General features: G+C 42.7%; 1 protein-coding gene across 1 annotated transcript in view; it reads left to right on the top strand.

Moving 5' to 3' along the window:
• The window catches only part of LOC104935020 (butyrophilin-like protein 2), a gene marked incomplete at its 3' end in the record, with an annotated part of 550,859 nt that overhangs the window by 262,761 nt on the left and 280,899 nt on the right, over nucleotides 1–7,199 (top strand). The gene's annotated exons all lie outside the window — the stretch shown is intronic.

Genomic DNA, 7,199 nt, shown 5'->3' with positions numbered 1-7,199 from the left:
AGGCTCCGGCTAGCTCGGTTAGCAGCTCGCGCCCCTTCTCTCGCAGAGCACAAACAACACGTGACCCCCTGCGTCACCAGGCCCCCAACGGGAGGAACAAAGACTCACGCGCGGGCTCTCGTTGGTCCCCGTCACTCTGACTGACACTCAGCTCCGGCCAATCACAAACGAGATATCCAGCGCCCTGCGTCAATGCCTCCGACCAATCGCGTCGCGCGCGAGTTTCGTTGGGAGTTTAAAAATAGGCGGTGACTTCTTCTCCTCCTTCTTTCGCTGATCTGGAGTCTGTTCTGCGGTGGTGTCAGCTTGACTGTTTAAGCCGCGGAGAACTGATCTCAGAGCTGTAAGACGAGCCCCGAGCAGACTCGGCTCCTGTAAGCCGAGAGCAGGCTCTGCTCCTCGGGCGAGTCTGCTCAGATTTAGGCCCCTTCAACCTCCAAGAGGAGTTTTATATGATCCCGTACACTGATGTCAAATCAAAATAAATCAAATATGTGACCCTCCTTAAGATTTAAGGAGGCAGCATGTCACAGAAATATAATATAATGTTAATAAATATGTTTTAATTAGTGTTTAATTACTTGAAAATGAGAATGTTTATGTTTTTGTTACTTTAGAAGAAACTTTTATATCTACAGTGTCAACAAGCTAACAGCAGGCTAAAACAAGCTAACAACAAGCTAACAACAAGCTAACAACAAGCTAACAACAGGCTAACAACAAGCTAACAACAGGCTAATACAAGCTAACAACAAGCTAACAACAGGCTAACAACAGGTTAATACAAGCTAACAACAAGCTAACAACAGGCTAATACAAGCTAACAACAAGCTAATACAAGCTAACAACAAGCTAACAACAGGCTAACAACAAGCTAACAACAGGCTAATACAAGCTAACAACAAGCTAACAACAGGCTAACAACAGGTTAATACAAGCTAACAACAAGCTAATACAAGCTAACAACAAGCTAACAACAGGCTAACAACAGGCTAACAACAAGCTAACAACAGGCTAATACAAGCTAACAACAAGCTAACAACAGGCTAACAACAAGCTAACAACAGGCTAATACAAGCTAACAACAAGCTAACAACAGGCTAACAACAGGCTAATACAAGCTAACAACAGGCTAACAACAGGCTAATACATGCAAACAACCCCCCCCCCAACATTCTGACTTTTCTCATCCAAAATTCTGACTTCCTCATCAAAAATTCTGATGGCTAATACAAGCTAACAACAAGCTAAAACAAGCTAACAACAGGCTAATACAAGCTAACAACAAGCTAACAACAGGCTGAAACAAGCTAACAACAGGCTAATACAAGCTAACAACAAGCTAACAACAACAAGCTAACAACAGGTTAATACAAGCTAACAACAGGCTGAAACAAGCTAACAACAAGCTAACAACAGGCTAAAACAAGCTAAAACAAACTAACAACAAGCTAAAACAAGCTAACAACAGGCTAATACAAGCTAACAACAGAAGTGTCAAAACTGCAGTTCCTCTTGTCGTCCACTTGAGGCTGGCTCCAGAAGTGAGTCAGTCTCCATAAGTCCCCATGTCCAAATGTCCAACTTCACAGCAGAAATAAACATGTTTACAGCCTGGTACAAAAAACAGTTTTGGTCTCTGTAGCTAATTTCCCCGTTCATGACAACTGTACTGAGGGTGAATTTATATACAACTCACCTGTTCACATTATATTAAGGCTTAAAGTTATGCAGGATTAAGAGCGTGTTTATACACAAATGAAAACATACTCATGACTAGTATATCACATATTTGACCAATAGATTACTCTGAATCTTACATGCCAGACCTTTAAAGACTTTGATATAAATGTTTAATAATTAATAAGAACACTGTCAGGCTTCATTGTATCTCAGCTGATGTTCCAGATGTTTGTTCTAAATCAGAAACTTCTGGAACGACGTCAGACACATTTCATACCAAACTCCATAATGCTTGGAATACTTCTAAAGGACATTGAAACAGACTCAACTTCTGGACTTCTTCAAGCCGGGAGGGCTTCTGCAATGTGGGAGAGTGGAAGAGTACGGACGGACTGTTTTGGTCTGGAAAGACCAACTTTGATTGAATTTGTCCAACTTTAGGAACCAAACTTGAATGTCATTAAAGATGTTATCGTATGTTTTCTTGATTTGATGTTACAGGAACTTAAGAAAATGACAAGTTTTCTGAAAAATGAAGGGCAAATTTAGCAAAAGGGGTAAACTTTAGTTGCTTTTCAACTCATCACCATCCCGTATTCTAACCTGATATTAAAACATGTTCGTCATCACGTTCCCACCTGTAGATAAAAGCTTCTTTAGTGTCTTTAGATCTTTTACTCGAGTCCTGAGTATCCTGACATCTCCCTGCTGCCTGCAGGGCCTGAGGTTTACTAAAACACATTGCTGCTTCAGTCATGTGAGAACCCACCGGTGAGTTTGGGCACTGGCCAACCACAGTGTCAGCAAGGGTCAAGCCAGCTGGGGTGACCTCACACGGCCTGCATCCTCTTTGGCTAAAACCAAACCCGGCTTTGGCACTGGGAGGACGGGGAGGACAAATTCAAATCCAATCCAGGTTTGTTTACACCACGGCATCTACGGCATCCGCCACCCACCGTGCTCGTACTCTTACTCTTATCTCTGAGAAGTTTCTTTCAGGACATGTGGCACTAAACGCCTATTAACAGAGCATGCATGTGCGACGGTCGAGATCCGAGCCCCCCAGCTGTGTTTTCCATGGGAACCTGGCTTGAGTAATTGAGGAGTACTCCCCCTTTGCCCTGGGGGAGGTATCCGTGTTCTTCCACGCCTCGGAGAATGCCACGCTTGGCTTTCCGAACCTCTACTACACTTCGCATGCAACAATTTGCTGGACCTTTTTAATCCACAAACACTTTTTAGTATCATGAGTGGGATTGTGTATAGAGCAGCTGGCCCCAGTGGGAATCGTACCCTTCACCCGGGCAGAGTCGGTGCCATGGTTTACCCATGGAGCTATGCAAAGGCCACCTGTTGGTGTGGGCCTCTGAGTGCATCTATCTATACATGCCTATTGTAAAGCTCGCTCACTCTCTCCTTTTCTGTTCTTGGCTTCTTCCGTCAACGTCCTCTTCACTTTCTTCTTCTCTGTCATCATTTCCATAGAGGCTGCTGATGATGATATTGGTCTTGTGCTAGGCATTTTCCGAACTGAAGATAAGCTGAATATTTGAAGGGCAACTTAATTTAACAAACTTTATTGACACAAAAGGTGATAGTGCTTCCCCGTAACCCGTCTTACGTTACCCCGTCTTCATCTCTCTAAGTCTTTCACCTCTTTAACCTCTGGACAACGCTGTGACAGCTGGAATACCCTCCAATCTCTCGCCGGCTACCAGTCGAGCCAATGGGCAACCCAACTCTTCCCCAGGGGAAATATCAGCTGCTTTTCAATGGAAGCCGGGTTCCTCTTAACCTCCGTCTGGCTCGAGGCCAAGTCAAACAACAACTGAACTCACCTGACCTTCAGCCTTTCACCCTGTTTTCCCTCTGAACCTACTGTTGCACCATCCATCATCATGCATTGCTGCTGAGTAATCTTCTAAATAATAGGTGTGGTTGAGTGACATGCTGGACTTTTGAGTAAAACAAGCTGTCTTTGGGATGATTTCATGAGAGTGAAGTCACCGATTTCAGCTGTTCGTCGTTGTCCGGCTTTGAGAGAGGGCGCGTGTGGTAACTGGCTCCGAGGCTCGTCGATGCAAAATTTGCCTCCGTCGCTCGAGGTCACCTGGTTCGGTTTGGACATTGCTTTGGACGGCGACGGACGTCACGGGAGGGAACGTTCATTCAAACTTGAGCTGAGTTGCGGTTTGATATAATGAGTCGGGATGATTTATAGAAAATAAAAGATGCTTTTCTCTGCTGCAGTTGCAAGTTTGGTCAGATTATCTTGAAATCGAAGAGATTTACAGGATCTTTGTGCAACTTTTAGGGTGATTTAAACATTTTTTCGGGTCTGCAAACACTATTTCACGTTCTTTGTGCAGTCTTCTGCTTCTGTGCATTAAAAGTTGATATATAAATAAAGTTTATTGCTATTTAACATCCTAAATCTGGGGCCAGGTCATATTCCAGCATAGAAAAACTATATGAGGGTGTGAGGGATCATGAGGATGTTTCCTGTCTCCTCTCCTTATTGTTACCAGGTCACGGCGCCCTCTGCTGGTCAGGACTCTCCTCTACAGTAAATCCTCTGCTGCTATTGTACTTTGCAACAAAGGAGCAGAGCCAACAAGGCTGAAACACACACACACACACACACACACACACACACACAGGAAACACAAAGGAAAGCATGCTTCCCTTTGTTACAGACTCGGTCTGTTATTTCACAGTTGCGACACTCCTGCTGCTGTTGACAGCACAATTTAAATAGACTCAGTTTATTTCTTCAACTGGGAACAAATTGTTCAAATCAGTCCTCTGAGTGTACGAACCAACCGAACTTTGACCTCTAGACCGCTGTATGATATGTTTACATTATCATATGTGACGTATCTGAAGCAACAAAGTTGGAAACATTTAAAATGTTTCTTTTCTTACAGTAAATATATTTAAAATCTTTTTTATTTATTTTACTTGCTCGCTCACTCTCTCCTTTTCTCTTCTTGGCTTCCTCCGTCAACGTCCTCTTCGCTCTCTTCTCCTCTGCCATTATGTCCATAGAGGCTGCTGAGTCTGGTTACAGTGACCAGCTCCTGTTCTGACACGACAGTGGTTGTGCTCCCTGTCAGTGTTCCATGAAAACCTTTTCTTCTTCTTCCCGGTAGTCCAAAACACCTGTGGTACAAACACTAACAAACTGAGCTAACAGCAGCTAACAAACAGAGCTAACATTAGCTAACAAACTGAGCTAACAGCAGCTAACAATATAAGCTAACATTAGCTAACAGTAGCTATCAAACTGAGCTAACATCAGCTATCAAACTGAGCTAACAGCTGCTAACAATATAAGCTAACATTAGCTAACAGTAGCTATCAAACTGAGCTAACAGCAGCTAACAGACTGAGCTAACAGCAGCTATCAAACTGAGCTAACAGCAGCTAACAGACTGAGCTAAGATTAGCTAACAAACTGAGCTAACATTAGCTAACATCAGCTAACAAACTGAGCTAACAGCAGCTAACAGACTGAGCTAACATTAGCTAACATCAGCTAACAAACTGAGCTAACATTAGCTAACAGCAGCTAAAAAACTGAGCTAACATGAGCTAACAGCAGCTAACAGCAGCTACAGCTGTCAGCAGTTTACTTCACTGTCCATCATAAACTCTGTAAATCACAGAGAGTTGAGGCGGAGCAGCCGGAGGACATCAGAGGGAAAACCAGAAAACATTTCCTCCATAAAATATGATCCAGTTTCACCAGAATCAGTGAAATAGTTGCTGCTGTGTGACTTACTTTTATGCTAAGCTAAGCTAATAGTTCAAATGTGAAACTGTTTTTTTTTTTAAGTTGCTCATATGTTCGTCATGTTTTGTGTATTTCTGATAAAAAATGTTGCTGTGATGGGATGTCATGAATAATCCACGTCTAATCTCCCGTTCCTAAATATTCTCTAATCTTTCCGATACACATACCTCCTCATTCTATATCACTGCATCCTAATCTATACTAACCTCCTCCCGTCCCCAAACAAACTGCCATTAACGCCCGGATGACGGCGTAAATCCTCCGATAATCTCAGCTCTGCGGCTTTGACACGCGACAGCTTGTCGAGAGCTCCGAAATATAAACGGCAACGTCGACGGTGAAGTTAAAGAACGACGTTTCTTTGATACGTGAGCAACCAGCAATGGTCTGAAGCTGTTGATCTACTGATGCTGTCGAGAGATTCAAGCAGGACTGAGAGGTTTTTATGTCTTTGGGTCACTAACTAATTAAAACTAATTAAAGTGAGGTAACTTTAATTGCTTAGCAGGTATCAAAAAACAGATGAAACAGACCAAGAAACAAAGGAAACACAGGAACTAAACAACGAGCAGGACGACTCGACACAGCTGAAATCAGAATCAATAAAACAGGAAACACAAAATAAAACGTCTCATTTATGTCAACAAATGTTGTTAACTCGTTATTTCAGGACATTTGAACTTTAATTTGAACTTGTCATTACGAGAAAAAAGAAGAAATAAAATGTTCGACAGCTCGGGACTTCCGTACTTTACCTTACTACAGTCTGAACATATATTCAGTCAGAGAGTGTGTTAAGCTGCCCGACAGTTTATGGATTTTAAACAGACCACACACACACACACACACACACACGCACACACACACACACACACACACACACACACACACACACACACACGGTGAGGATCAGCAGGGATAATCTTACAGGATGCCATCTGCAGCTTTTGAACAGACCGGAGTTTGTTTTCTGTCGCGTCACCAGGGGGCGCTGTGAGGTCACACACACACACACACACACACACTGAGTTAAGCACCAAAATATTTATTGCAGTTTGTTTGTTGGTTCGATCATTTCTGATCTACATTCAGGATCATAAACAAATGAGAAAACATCAACTCACATAAGTTAATATCACGTTAGCTGCTAAACTCATCTGGAAAACTACGAATAACACGGAAGGAAGGAAGGATAGAAGGAAGGAAGGAAGAACGAAATAAGGATGGAAGGAAAGAAGGAGGAGAGAAAGACTGAAAGGAAGGAAAGATGCAAGGAGGAACGAAATAAGGATGGAAGGAAAGAAGAAAAGAGGAAGAAAGAAGGAAGGGTCAAAAGACTGAAAGAAAGGAAGGAAAGAAGGAAGGAAGGAAGGAAGGAAGACAAGGGGAGGAGGATAGAAAGAAGCAAGGAAGTAAAGAAGGAAGTAGGAAGGGTAGAAAGACTGAAAGGAAGGAAGGAAGGATGGAAGAAGGAACGAAAGAAGAAAAGAAGGAATGAAGGAGGAGAGAAGGAAATAAGGATGGAAGGAAAGAAGGAAGGAGGAAGGAAGAAGGAAGGGTCAAAAGACTGAAAGAAAGGAAGGAAGGAAGGAAAGAAGGAAGGTTAGAAAGACTGAAAGGAAGGAAGGATGCAAGGAGGAACAAAATAAGGATGGAAAGAAAGAAGAAAAGAGGAAGAAAGAAGGAAGGGTCAAAAGACTGAAAGAAAGAAAGGAAAGAA

Source organism: Larimichthys crocea, chromosome XIV, assembly GCF_000972845.2.
Source record: "Larimichthys crocea isolate SSNF chromosome XIV, L_crocea_2.0, whole genome shotgun sequence".
Taxonomy (NCBI): Eukaryota; Metazoa; Chordata; class Actinopteri; family Sciaenidae; genus Larimichthys; species Larimichthys crocea.
This window is presented reverse-complemented; position numbering and strand designations above follow the sequence as displayed.